Source organism: Meleagris gallopavo, chromosome 7 (genome assembly GCF_905368555.1).
Source record: "Meleagris gallopavo chromosome 7, MGAL_WU_HG_1.1, whole genome shotgun sequence".
In the NCBI taxonomy this organism is placed as follows: Eukaryota; Metazoa; Chordata; class Aves; order Galliformes; family Phasianidae; genus Meleagris; species Meleagris gallopavo.
In genome coordinates, this window is record NC_139410.1 from 2657105 (window position 1) to 2671118 (window position 14014).

The following is a 14014-nucleotide window of genomic DNA, read 5'->3' on the forward strand; positions in this document are numbered from 1 at the left end:
GAAACTTCCTATGCTGCAGCTTATGTCCGTTTCCCCTCGTCCTGTCTCCACGTACCACTGAAAAGAGACTGGCCTCACCACTATGGCCGCCACACCTCAGATATTTATAAACCTGGATCAGGTCCCCTCTCAGTCTTCTTTTCTCAAGGCTAAACAGACCCAGTTTACTTAGCCTTTCTTCATAGGGGAGATGCTCCAGGCCCTTCACCATCTTTGTGGCCCTCCGCTGGACTCTTTCCAAGAGATCCCTGTCTTTTTTGTACTGGGGAGCCCAGAACTGGACACAGTACTCCAGATGAGGCCTTACCAGGGCAGAGTAGAGGGGGAGGATCACCTCCCTCGACCTGCTGGACACGCTCTTTTTAATGCACCCCAGAATGCCATTGGCCTTTTTGGCCACGAGGGCACACTGCTGGCTCATGGCCAATCTGTCGTCCACCAGGACGCCCAGGTCCCTCTCTGCAGAGCTCCTCTCCAGCAGCTCATCCCCCAGCCTGTATTGGTGCATGCAATTCTTCCTCCCTAGGTGTAAGACCCTACACTTGCTTGTGTTGAACCTCATCCGGTTTCTTACTGCCCAGCTCTCCAGCCTGTCCAGGTCTCGCTGAATGGCAGCACAGCCTTCAGGCGTGTCAGCCAATCTGACACTTTTGATAAAATTGATAGTAGGAGGGACAGTAACATCATGGATAAATGGCCAGCTCAATGAGGCTATGTTCCTCATCTTTAAGTAATAAATAATATTTAAGTAAATATCTTGGAGGTGGTTGCAGGAAATAATTTAATAGGAATCTGTACTTGTGAGGCTTAAAAGCCTGTGTTGTTGGCTTGAGGTATTCAGCTATTTTTGCATCATCTCCCAGGACTGTTCTGTTGACTTGACTTGCATGTGTTCAGGTGAATCCCTTGTAAACTAGAACGTTTAGGGTGATGTGGCCTAACTTTGAGCCTAAATATTTTAACGTCACTGTTAGCATCTGTTTCACCTTTGTTTCCACTGTGGCTGTACTGTACAATAGCTTTAATTCTTAGTGCCATTGAAAGAATAGTAGGAAGATTTAGATTACTAGTTAGGGTTATATATGCAACTTGGAATTTATCTTGGTGTGTGTTCATGACTATTAATAGGAAATTAAAGAAGCTGTGCTGTAATTTCCACATCTTATGAGTTATTCTGTTTGAATTTTAGGCTTCTACCTGGAGGTTCTACATACTGAGAGAAAGCTGTAAGAAGAATGGATAGAACAAGTCGCCTGATTTCTGTGAGTTTTACTAGTACTCTCAAAACCTTCAAGACCATAAACAAGAGCTTAACTAGTTAAATACCTTCCAGATCATATAGTGAGATGTATATAACCAAGTAGTCTGTTATTCAGTTGTGAAAGTGGGCAAACACTACTGCCTGTAGTTCGGAATTAATGTCTTTTCCAAATTGCTTTGGGAGGCATTTCTTAGCCAAAGAAAAGGATAAATTATGTTAACTACTAGCATAACTGCTAATGGCCTATATGCCTATTTGCTGAATTGGGGAATGTGAACTGCATTGAGATGCATTATTACTCCAACTAATGCAAACTCTTTTTTAACATGCTAACTAGAAACTCTTACTCCACTACTACTTCCCTTAGCCTAAAGGATAGTGACACGTTCCTAGTTCTCAATTGCTTCTTTTGGACTTGTGGTCACTTGTTCTGTTTTTTGTTTAGTCTGAACTTTCTGTTTTGGGCTGGTAGCATAGGTATATTTTGGTTGTATTTATATCAGCTTGAGAGGAACACGATGGCTGCAGCTGCTTTTAAGTAAAGATGTAGAATGGGGCGACTGAGCTTATTTCCTCTTGATTGTCTAGGAGAATGGGTCTGGGATTATAGGTAGAGAGTTATACATTAAGAGCATTGTTTGAAGATGAAGCAATTCCATGGCTTAAACAAGTAAACAAACACAGGCTCAATTGTAAGATGTTACGTTTTCAGTATAATTGATTTGCTTTATCCATGAAGTCTTTCCCTTTTAGAAGGTGGTATCATGGGTAAAATAAAAGCTAAATATTTTTAGGGTTACAGTAGACCGCATCAGGAAATGGCTGATGCTTGTGCACACAAAGGCAGAGGATTTAGGAATTGGTGTGTACAAAAAACATGCTGTTTTGAGATTAGAAAAAAGGAGATGGGGAAGTGAATGACTGTTTCTGTGAAAAGAGCTAAAAGGTTATTTCTCTTTAACAAAGATTCTGACAGTAATGTTAAGCCAGCCGTTGTTATTGAGGCATTTAATTCTGCTTCAAAATTTACGTAGCTTTCTACTTCAAGGTCTCCAAGTTTTCATCTGTTTCTATTTGTGGAGGGGAATGTATCTCAGACCTAGATCCTTAATGTAAACCAGTATAGCCCTACTTATTCAGTATTGTTGAGACTGCTTATGTCATGACTCAACAAAAATTACTGTCCTGTAGTTTGTCAAGCATTTCCTTTCTGGGGATTTGATTCTAAATCTAGCAGCAGGTTACACCCCCTTCTTAGCAGACTCTAAGGGATTTTAGGGATAGTTTTTAGTAAAACTTGAGAAAAACAAGGTGTATATACATGAATATGAAAGAACTGTTTTGTGAAATCCTTGTCATGAATATGAAGAGGTGTAGAATGAAATGGATTATGGTTTTCTGGTAATACTTGCGACAGTTATAGGTATTTTAAAAACCTAAAATAGTTACGTAGCAGAATATGTGAACAGAACATAAGGTATGTTTAAATGTGTTTAGTTGCTTTTTGTTTGTTTGTTTTAAGGCACCTGCTTGCTTCAGATCCTTAATGCATTACTGTTTTATTATAAAATTAATACCTTATCTTCTCCTTCCTTGAAAGAGACTTCTGTCACCTGTAAGTGGCTTGCTTAAGTATTCTTATTCCTCAGGGAAAAGGATAAATAAATCACTATCCAGGAAGCAACTTGAAGTCAGAATTTAACATTCCGTATTTAGTTCACCTGGGAACAAATTTAAGAGAAGGCTAGTTGGTGTCTCTTCAGACCCAGTACGCATTCTAAACCATATGTTAATTCATTGTTTTGTGCTTTGTTACCACAGCATATGTTAATTCATTGTTTTGTGCTTTGTTACCACAGCTATACATTGTAGATGTCCATGAACTTGCAGAAAAACATCTTTGGAAGAAGTCTGTGCAGACATGTACAGTGTTAGATTCTTTCTGATGTGCTCTTTGAAGGTCATTGTCAAGTGGTCAATAATTAATAATGTATGTGTCTGCCAGGGAAGTAGACCTGATTACCCTTGATGTGCCTTACAGATCAATGTTCCTAATTCCCCTGCTGTTCCTCCCACATGGAATAAAGGGTAGGAGCTGTTCTCAGGCTGCATCTTTTTTACTTGGCTTATTTTTGGGAGATGTCTTCCAGAAGCTGTGAACTTCTCTAGCAGCCCTGCATTTAAATAAGGCTGCTTGAAAGACCAGAGAGGAAAAGATCAAAGCCACCAGCTCTGCAGATTCTAAACTGCTTTTCTCTCAATCTTTTTTCATAAAACCTCATCAATCCTATCCAGCATTCTGCAGATGACTGCAAATGCAGTCGTAAGTCAGCCTGTTGGCCCAGATATTTTCTTTACAGGTGGGTATGTTGATCCAACAGGTACTGATATCTCTAAGTGTGGGAAAAATCACAAGGTATTGTGAAACTGTAGTCAGATTGTGTCTATGCTCATATGCTGTTTCTTGGCTGTATTCCTTTCATTACTGGGGGTGTCATTTTTCCTTTGTAAACATGCTTTCATTTCCCATTGAACTCAGATTTGAAGGTCCATATTTTTTTTTTTATCTGGGCCACTGGTTAAATGCTCCTTTAGAAGGAAGTTCTAAGGCAATGATATGATAAGAGGAATTGTGATGTAGGTTGCCATCGGTTTTTCCTGTTTGATTTATATAGCAGTAAACACCTAAATGGTAACTAATAGAACAAATGCCTGTTGTTCATCGAGCGTTGGTTTTTAATTAGTATTTCTAAATACACTGGTATCCTTAAAAAAAAAAAAAAAGTGTCTGTAAGCATTCTATTCTGGGTTTCAGCAAGGATTTCCTTTATGTATGTATAAACAAATGCAGGAAGAAAAGTCAGTAGTGAGATTGGGTAGGTACAGTTAATTACTTAATTGGTAGTGTTTTAGAAATTATGCTCCCTTACAACCAAGTGTTCTCGTTGTACTGCATCCTAGCTTGATGTTCCTACTTGGAAATGTCAAATTCCTCAGAGTATTTGAAAGGAAACGATTGCTTTTTGTGTGTATTTGAAGACTTCATCTGTATTACTGCTGGTTTTCACTTAAGAATTACCAAATGACCATGCAGGAAGTAGTAATAGAGATTAACTAGTAGGGAGTACGTAAGTGTTCATGCTGTTCCCCATTTAATACTTGCATCTGTGCATGCTTTGGTACAATGTCCTCATAGAAAATGTGAACAGAACGTTAATATGTAGCAAGTTCTTCAGATGATATGAACTCCCAACACAGTGTTGGGCTTAATCCTTTACCTGTCTATATACAGGTGAGCGGTACAGAATTTATTGTATTGAAATAGTGGCTTGTTATGAAAGTGTTAAGGCTAATCAGTCTAAAACATTCACTACAAATGGATCGGAAAATTTCCTGCTTTAGTTCCTGGGAAATGAACACTAATTTTGTTTGAGAGATTAATTCACTGCCTGTTCTCAGGCTATTAATCCCCCATCAGCAAGAGTTTTCTGGGTTTGAGAACAATTCAGTGTGTAAACTGGAAAGGTTCTGGGTTAGTTGCATTTGTCTTCCTTCTGGCTATATTTTATGCGCATACTTGTAGTATTTATTTCTTTTCTGATTTAGTAGCTAAAGGAAAAGAAAATCATAGAACAGTGTAGGAAACTTTCATTGGTTATATAAAGGATGTTTGGAAAGCGACTCAAGGTTGTTTCTGCTGGTTGCCAAACACTTCATTTATCACCTACTTGCTCATCTACAAATGTCAGTGGGATGAGGTTTATTCTCTTATACTGATTTTCACTAGGCCATGGGCTGGCTTTTTAGTCTGTAATGTCCAGGGCTGAGTATCTACCACATAGTCAGAGGCTGAAAACTTCATGCTTATGCAAACATGTAACAAGAAAGAAATCTATCTGGGAGAGATGCTGGGATGATTCTGCGCTTCATCTGAGCAGTGGTACCATAGATGCTTGATCTTGGATTATAAGAGAATCAAACAGGAATATGTGGAGTGATAATTTGTGTTAGATGACAATACTTAGTGCCTAAGACCAAGTACTTTTATGAATTTTGACCTACTCTAAACATAAGGCTACAAGAGGCTGTTTGATGTAACTATAGATGTTTCTCAGAGCGTAGCTTGAAATTTACTCTCAGGCTAATGAAACATTGAGGATTTGATTGTTATTAGTTGCTAGTCTGTGCGTAGGGGATCATATTAACGAAAACAAACTGTTTAAGATATTTCTGATGTGACAGGTTTAGTCAGACTAACGCGTTCTCTTTTCATGCTTGCAGAGTGCCACCTGCATGCCTGCTTTTAGCCTTGAGAAGTGGCTACAGCTACTAATGAAGAGCTGATAATTTTCATTCTTGAAGTTTTTTGCTTAGGCTTACTTTGCAGTAGCAGGCTTATGCTTGAAAATAGAAACTTGTCAACATGATCTATGCCCTGCTGGTATCTGGTCCTCTTAGACCAGAGCCGGCTGTCATACTATAAGTCATATGGTCTATAATTCAGCAAGCCAAGAATTGCCACAATGTCTTCCGGATTAAAAGCCTGGTCTGCAATTTGTGTTTTTTTTTTTTTTAATTCAAGCTTTTAGTGACTTAAGCTGATAAACAGTAGCAAGGTGACAAAGGTAGTTACGCAAAATATACTTGTAGAAATTAGTCTTCGTTTCCTGAAGTTTCCTGACTGTACTCTGCAGACTTCGGTAAAATGAATATAGCTTCATGTGTGGTGATCAAAGGAGCAATACTAATACAGTGTTACTTTTTAAAATAATGGATAATTTATATTTTGCGGTGGTTGCCTGTAAGCACTTTTGACTAGATTACAACTGTATTAAGGAAAAAGCATGGTATGGTTTGTGTTGAGTCAGTCCCAGTCTGCTGTTGATATTAGAAAAGGAGAAAAATAGTTGATGTTTTTCTTGTTACTTGTTTGTTCATATGCTGTAGGTGGAAAAAGCTAAACCTAAAGAGGACAGACTAGCTTCCCCTTAAGCTCTACTTGTTTTGCTCTCCTTAACTTTCTCTTTTTCCCCTCCCTGGCAGCAAATAAAACATTGCTCTGGCTCATAGTGCTGAGCATGGCAGAAAGAAAAAAGCGGTCTGCCTTCAGTAAGAAAGAGTTTTCAGCTGGAGACTAGAGAGGGTGAGGTGATGTGAGGATTATGTGTAATAAGATCTGCCGCAAAGTAAATACCATACAAAATGGCACTCAAAGTGAAACACAGCCAAGATTTACTGAAGGCAAAAATCAATGAGATGAATCGAGGCAACTAGGTGCCAAAGGAGACTGCTGTTCATGTTCAGGGTATTTCTCAGATGACAGTGTGCTATTTTTCTTCGGCAAAGAAGGACTTGTGTGCGTTTACTTGTGCCCTGTCAAGCAAAAGAAATGAAAATGTTTGGGCTGTGATATGAAGGTTCTGGCAAGGAAAACATTAGCTCAAATGCTTGAGATGTATTTCTTCAACTTCAATAGAAATTGCAAAGGAAAAGTAGTAAAGTAACTTACAGAGACAGCTTGGATGTGAATGGATAAGGCATTTGCTATTTTTAATGCTTAAGATACAATTTCACACAGTTCAAACATGCTACTCATATGTGCACCCATTCTCTCTAAAGAGTAGAAGGTACAAAAAATAGAATTGCTTTATACTGCATTGATATGCTAACAGCTTTTTGTTATGCAAATGCCTGCGTAATATCAAAACCCAATTTGAGCTTTTCTCTTTAGGGATGGAGTATTATAACGGTTACTTGATGTAGTGAATTCTTTATTGAATACACTGCTTTGCATAGATACTGTGTGATAACAAGTTCCTGTGATCAGTTATAATTGTGGCTGCCCTGATTTATCTCCCTAAGACATCCTATAAAATGCATGAAGTTTTGGTGCAGTTAGATCCTAGATTAGTCACTCCTTACGCTGGTGTTGCAATGGAGTTTTACAGTAGGCTTTCTGATTTACACAGTAGAGATGTCTGTATATAAACATGACAGAAAAATTCAGTAATTAAAATAAAAATAGGGGTAAACTACTCAAGATTTTCCAGGTAGGAGAGTTTGTTCTAGCAACTAAGTAGCTTAAGTTTGAGAAAACTTCAAGTTGTCTTAACGTTTTTATAGTTGTCAAGACTTATAGATGTAATTGGCTTGAAGATCAAAACTGTTGCATCTGTAGGGTTGCTTTGTATAAATAGTGTAAATTTCTTCAATCAATATGCTTTTGCAGTAACGTTTTATCCTGGGAGATCACTTGAGGATGGCTGAAATTTTATGGCTCTGATAAGGTTAAATCCAAAAACTTCAACAGTACTTTTACGAATTTGGGGCTAGTGTTTTGCCCTGCTGATCTAATGTTGTGTGTCAGCGTTCCCCTGTGAAACGTGTTAATCCTGAAAAAGAGAAGAACTATGAAAATTATATCTATTTGTAGTTCAGCTGTTCTTAAATGTCTATTACTGTGTACTTGTTTTGTGCTCTAAAATTACAGTATGGGGCAATCTTACAGCTACGCCCTTCTCAGCAGCTTCGTTATAGTTGTGTTATCTTGGAAGTAGATCCTACTTGATCACTTTCTGGTCTTGTACACCTTTTTCCAGTTGGTGTTACTAGTCTCTTATGTGATTTAAATTCATCTAGAGTTGGCAAAATGTTAAATGTGTGTGGAAATATTAATGTTTTAACTAGATAGTAAAGTACTGCATGTATGTATATTGGAGAAATTAACATTAATATTCGGATGAGGCTGTGAATAGCTGAAGAATATTTAGTTAAAAAGTGTGTGAGATGTACTTGTCAAGGTTGTCTTCATACTCTTCCATTGGAACTACAGCAATGTTGTGGAGAAGTTCCTAGCTGTCTGGAAATATGGCAAGTGAATAAAAGATGTCAAGTAGAGGAGTTAACTTGATTTTGTTTGCTTGTGATTCTTATTTTTGTTAGATGAATTTTATTTACTTCTTGCAAGATGAGTGTAGACCTGATCTTTAAATGAACGGGCAAATAGAACTCAAACAGAACTTTGCTTTTAAAAATTAATTCCTAAATGTAAGGGAAAATCTCTACTTTTTTTTTTTTTCTCCTGTAGAAACAGTTGAATGCTTCTTTTGTTTCACTAAATGCAAGGTTTAGTGTTGTAGTAAATATGAAATTAAAACGAGAATTGCAGTGTTGTGGAAGTTGACCTGTAGCAATCCAGTGGTTACGTGGCTATGTGTATCTGGTGACTGCTCATTTTTGCTGTCTCAGTATGTTTTTTAAATACTGAAAGCCGAACTGCTTGGATCATAAAACAGTGTCTAGCCTAACAGCCTCAGCCAGGGAGTAGCATTTAAATCATTCAAGTTCGAAAGCTAAAGCTCGCTTCTGATAGTGATGAGTGGAGCCCACTGAGGCAGGTGAAAAGGTGCCTGTGAATACTAAGAGAGCAGTAGAAATGACTAATGAGGACAAAATCAATAAATTGCAGTGTAATATTTTATAAAATTCACTAAGTAAAAAGCCTGTATATCTCTAATGGAATGCAACTTTGTATTAATGCTAAATGTTTTTATGCTTTGGAATAAATTAGTTGGAAGTCAATTGAATAACGACTGTGATTTGCCAGAGTGCTATTGCATGTAACTTTTGGTAGTCTGTTTTCTACACTAGAAAATCCGATGAGCTCATTGAGGGTGTTAAATTCTAAAAGTTAGGTGTATGAGGGAGATAGTAGCATCTGAATAAACAGTTATAATTAGTATTTCCAAAAACTTACTCTGTTTTTACTTGAACAGGTGAACTGAAAACTCACTAATTAAACCAGGCTGTCTAATTGCTCTCATACTAATTACAAGCTGGATGCTTTTACCTTTTAAGACAAACTTGAGTAAGTTTGATCCATAATAAAGAATAAATCTCTTAGACGTGCCTCTGTTAAATGAAGTTCCGGTGAAAACAGGCAACCTAGATTAAAAATGGGATTCTACCCATGTTTAGCACAACACAAGTGATAAGGTTATGAAGCATTAATTCTTCCTTATGAGACTGCATTCAACCCTGTGGGAGTGTTGTGGTGCCAGTAATACTGGTCAGGGAACAGTGGAGCTCGATGTGTGTGTACTGGCAAGTTGAATAAAATGGATGCAAGGCAGTGGGCTGTGCGTGTTAGAATCATATCTGAAGCTTGTGAACAGATGTTTTGACTTAAATGCAGTGAAGTTAAATGCACATAATAGAAATGATTTGTTTTTACCTTGTGTATGAAGCAATCGTGCTCATGATTACTTGTGAATAAAGAAGAAAATCCCTATGCTCTTTGTCTGTAGCTCAAGCAGTGGCTTTCTTCCCTTTTCTTTAATTGACTGGGACAGTTAAAGTGTGGAATATCCTTTTATGTGAGAATGTAGGTACAGAAGTGATTAAATGGCACTTGTCAGTGGTGTTGACCCTGATATCTTTGTGAAACACAGAGGTTATCTGGAAATTTGAATTAGTTGATGTGTTTCTGCAGCTCGTGGGAATTGTTCTAACTTATGCCCTGCGGAAGGATTGCCTAGATTGAGCTTCCTAGACAATATGAGACGCAGGGAGGGAGGGGGAAGGGAAATGTAGTGCTCTTGCTGATGCTAGACCTATGCCCAGGCATTGCTGGGGAATGGATAATGCAGGCTGCAAAGCACAGCCTGCTCTATCCTGTTGCTTGCTTCAGAACAGCGTTAAAATTTCCTGGTGTGTTATGTCTGCAAAAGGTCTGTGCTTCTTTCGTTTGAAGGCTATTAGCCAACATAAGCTGTCAAGAGTTTTACTTTTTCAAGTAATGGAACAGTTAACTATAAAGTTAGTATTCTGATCCAAAATCTTAGTATAGCAAGATGATACTTGAAATGCCACTTGTAGCATTGTGCCTTTATCTGGCAGAACAAACTGTTCTTTTCAGCATTAGTGTTTACTGTGAGATCTGGAAGAATTTAGGTATCTCTTGGTAGCACTTGATCACTTAGGCAGTGCCACTAGGCTGATAACATTCCAAGCACGATCTTTCTAGAATATTCTAACAGTCTGTTTAATAAATAAAAGCCTGAAATGTTTCTTTAGGTATAAATGGATGTGGTGTTATCAAAGCCAAAGAGTGTTCTGGTGTTTCAAAAAAGGTGTTCTGCTGGCTGATAGGATCCATGGGATTATGACAGCCCACACAACTCTCAGAGGTAAAATTTAAAAAAAACAAACAAACAAACAAAAAAAAAACCAACTTATTAGTGACAGCGTGCTATGTGATGAATGCTATAAATCAAGCAAATAATGGAATATGCTTGCATTTAATTTCCCTATTCCTTTTTCAAAAAGGAAAAAGGCAGCTTCTGCTTGTGTTTTAAATGAAATTAAGTACATGAAATCTTGCAAGGAATTCCTATCATAATAGGGTTCTCTTCTCACCTAGTAGTACCTAAGAGATATCAGAGGACAAAAATCTACTAATATTTGAGTTATAATTACACTAATGTATAAACTATTCATTAGCAAGCCCCTTTCTGTTTCAGATTTTGAAAGCAATGTTTTCCAAGTATGTTTTTTTCGCAGAAGTGAATTTCAGACAAATTTCATTAAGTTTAATACAGAATGTTATTTCAAGGAGTTTCCTTGAAAGTATTTTTTTCTTTTCAGGTACTCTCAGAGGAAATAAAGTGCTGCTTATTTTTCAGTACTAAGAAGCAAACATAACCTTGCAGAATATATGGTTTGATGCAAGAATTGGCTCTCAGTAAAGGTGGTTTTTTGAGATCAAACAGTTAAGTTTACTATAAATAGTCTTCTGGGGGTGTTTTCATCATTAGCTTTTATTGGGCACTTGTACATTTATTGTAATTATGATATGCATTGAAACTTTAGAGCAAGTACATGGATTAATGAAGTCCTCAATATTGTTTTTGTTGTGCATGCTTATTACCAAGATGCTCCTGTAGGCATTTAGTTTACATTACATAAACCAATTTGCTTGGGGGCAGTGTTGTCAAGAGTCTCTGCTTTGGCTTTTGGATGCACTTTCTACACACCTGACCCAGCCATGTGGAAGTATGAGGGAGTCCTTGATTTATTACTCAAAATCACTGCAGTAATGACACTAAATTCTATGTAGTTTGGAGACACTTAAGTAAGGAATAATTTACAGATGTTCACGGAAGAAAAACTCATCCTTGTGATTCAGTCTCTAGGATATAAGCAGTGTGGATTTTGAAGATGAAGCTGATGAAATGAAAGATAGTGATGATTTTACTGCCATTTTTGAAAGAATGTAACACTAAGCATTGAGTTTTTTTTTTTTTCCCTTGGGCATATTTCCCTGCCAGGAGATGTGAGATGCTGCAGCAGTAAAAAAGTTCTTTCATGCTGTGTATAGGAGAAGTGATCTTCAAATTGATGTGACACTCCGTCATACTTCATAAATCTCCTTCTTCTTGCTGTGAAGCAGTGCTAATCATAACAGTTAAGATGAATGGAAATATTTTTAATATTTTAATCTCTGCAAGTATGAAATAATGCTTCACCAGGCCGGAATGTGAAGTGTTGTCAGTTGATGATAGTTAATGCAAGCTGGAGACTTCTTGAGCCAAATAATCTAGTATGACCAGACTGTATGTGTTAACTGGAAAATGTCTACTTGCTTATTATGTCCCCAGATCACATGCTTTTAGTTTAATGTATAAAAAGTGTTTTGTTTCAGCCTGTGTATGTTGCTGAGCTTGTAGGCCTATTCCACAAATTGTCCTCTATGAAAAGGAAATATATCCTACATTTTTCAATCTTCACCCCCAAACGATAGTCAGAAAGTGCTAATTTTTCATCTTAATTTTTGGAATGATTTCAGGACTTTCCATTAAGTGGTCTTATTGCTTTTATTCCCTTCAATTATCTAGTGTGCTAGATTCATTGGTCCATAACCATTTAATTTATAAGTGAGATTTCTGTAGCTTTACAGAATATTTGCCTGCCTTTTTATTGCTCCTATATTGAAAATGCTTTTTGTGCTAACAAATAAGTTTTATGGCAGTAGCAGACATGCTGACTTAGAAATATGTTTTTAAAAATTAATTCTGTATTTTCATTTGCTTCATTTCCTTGAATTTCTAAGGATAACACTGAGAAAGGTATTGGAACAGTTGGTGCTGTGCAAAACAGTGCCAGATGCTGTTTTCATAATATTTAGTGCTATTCCTTAAACATGGAATGTAATGTGCCAATTTTCTAGGAGCAGACTTCTTTTTTTTTTTTTTTTTCAGTGCTGACGTTCTATCATTCAGCAACTTGAACCTGGATTTCTGTGTATTAACATCAATAAAAAACAGTTATAAGTTTAATTTTGAGTAGAAGCTTCATACTTTGCTTTTAGGGTAAAGGTTTGACTCAATTTACAAAATAGCCTTTGTAACGTTCAGTTTTGTGGAAGCTCTCCCATCAATGGAGAGTAAAAGTATATTTAACTTGATGGGAAAAATACCTTCCTATCCTCTCGCATCTGTAGAGCTATAAGCAGGCACTTAACATTTCCAACAAGATTGCTGATAACAGCGACTGGTTTCTTTGCAAGATGCAACAAATGCTGCTAAAGTGAACTTAAATATGTTCTTTTAAATATGTAAAAGTGCATCATCAAAATCCTTCTGCACTTAGTTATTTGGTCTCCTGTTTCATACCTAAGAGCACCATCATTTATGTGTTGTTGGTTGTTTCTTCTTTCTGGAGAGGGCTGGAGTGAACAGATTTAAAAGCCACAAAAAAATACCTCAGCTTCTTCTTTTTCACAGTTTAAAAAAGAATATTATGCCTTCAGTGAGGCAGAAATCTTATTTCCAGTGTTCTTCATGGTGACAACAAGTCAGAACTGAATTTTCCTGCAGATTTTTTTATTGTGACAGTTGTAACACCAGCTGTGATTCCCAAGTTAGTTGTGGAACCCTTGCTGTGGCCATCAGCTGTCTATTGGTCAGCTTGAGAGATGTTGCTTGAGCTGAAGCTGTGGATGAGCAGCAGGAGGGGGAGATGCAAGGAGGAATGTTGCCAAAGATAGTGATCTGAACTGCTATTGATAACAAAAAAAAAAGTATGTTGCAAATGTCTTCTAATGGAAGGAAGGTGGTATTATATGGCATTCTAAATTAATTTTTTTGGTTCTAGAAGTGTCAACCATTTTCATGGATTGTCAGGTGCAGCACAGGAGGGTTTGTGAATTCCTAGTCCTGCTCTCCCCTTTTATCTATTTCCTCTTAATTCTGTGCTGCCTTACTCTTTCTGTAAATGAGCACCGTTTTGCTTCCCCTTGATTCTTTGAGTGATGTGAGAAAGCTGCTAGCATGCTCCCGTTGTTTCTGAGAGCATCTTGAAGTAAATTAAGTGAATGACCTGACCACACAGAGTAACTTTTAAATCAAGAAGAAGTCAAAGGAGAAGTCTGCTGATAAATTTGTGAGTAGAGTTTTTAACTGGAGAAAACAGCATACTCTCAGTTAATTCTGCTAGTGTTTTGGGGGCGGTATCTAAAAATACTGTGCTAACTTAGCAAATATTTTCACTTGACTGCAACAAAATTTAGAGCTCTTCTGTTTCCTTTAAGGCATCCTCAGGCTGGTAAAAGCTATTCCTTATTGCTGTTGCGTACAGATCTGAAGACTGGGTTAATGAGTTGCAGAACATTTGGAGCATTTTCTCAGCCAGTGTACTTCGTGTCTGTCAGAATGCAACTTGCTTACTGTTTTGGGCCATGTCTTGTGCTACTGG

General features: G+C 37.4%; 1 protein-coding gene across 7 annotated transcripts in view; it reads left to right on the top strand.

Moving 5' to 3' along the window:
• TFPI (tissue factor pathway inhibitor) overlaps nt 1-14014 on the top strand; it is a 184584-nt gene that overhangs the window by 50493 nt on the left and 120077 nt on the right. For all 7 annotated transcript variants that reach the window (XM_085227624.1, XM_085227623.1, XM_085227625.1 and 4 more), the window contains exon 3: nt 1190-1262. The gene's annotated coding sequence lies outside the window, so the exon portion shown is untranslated. The remainder of the gene's footprint in view (nt 1-1189; nt 1263-14014) is intronic.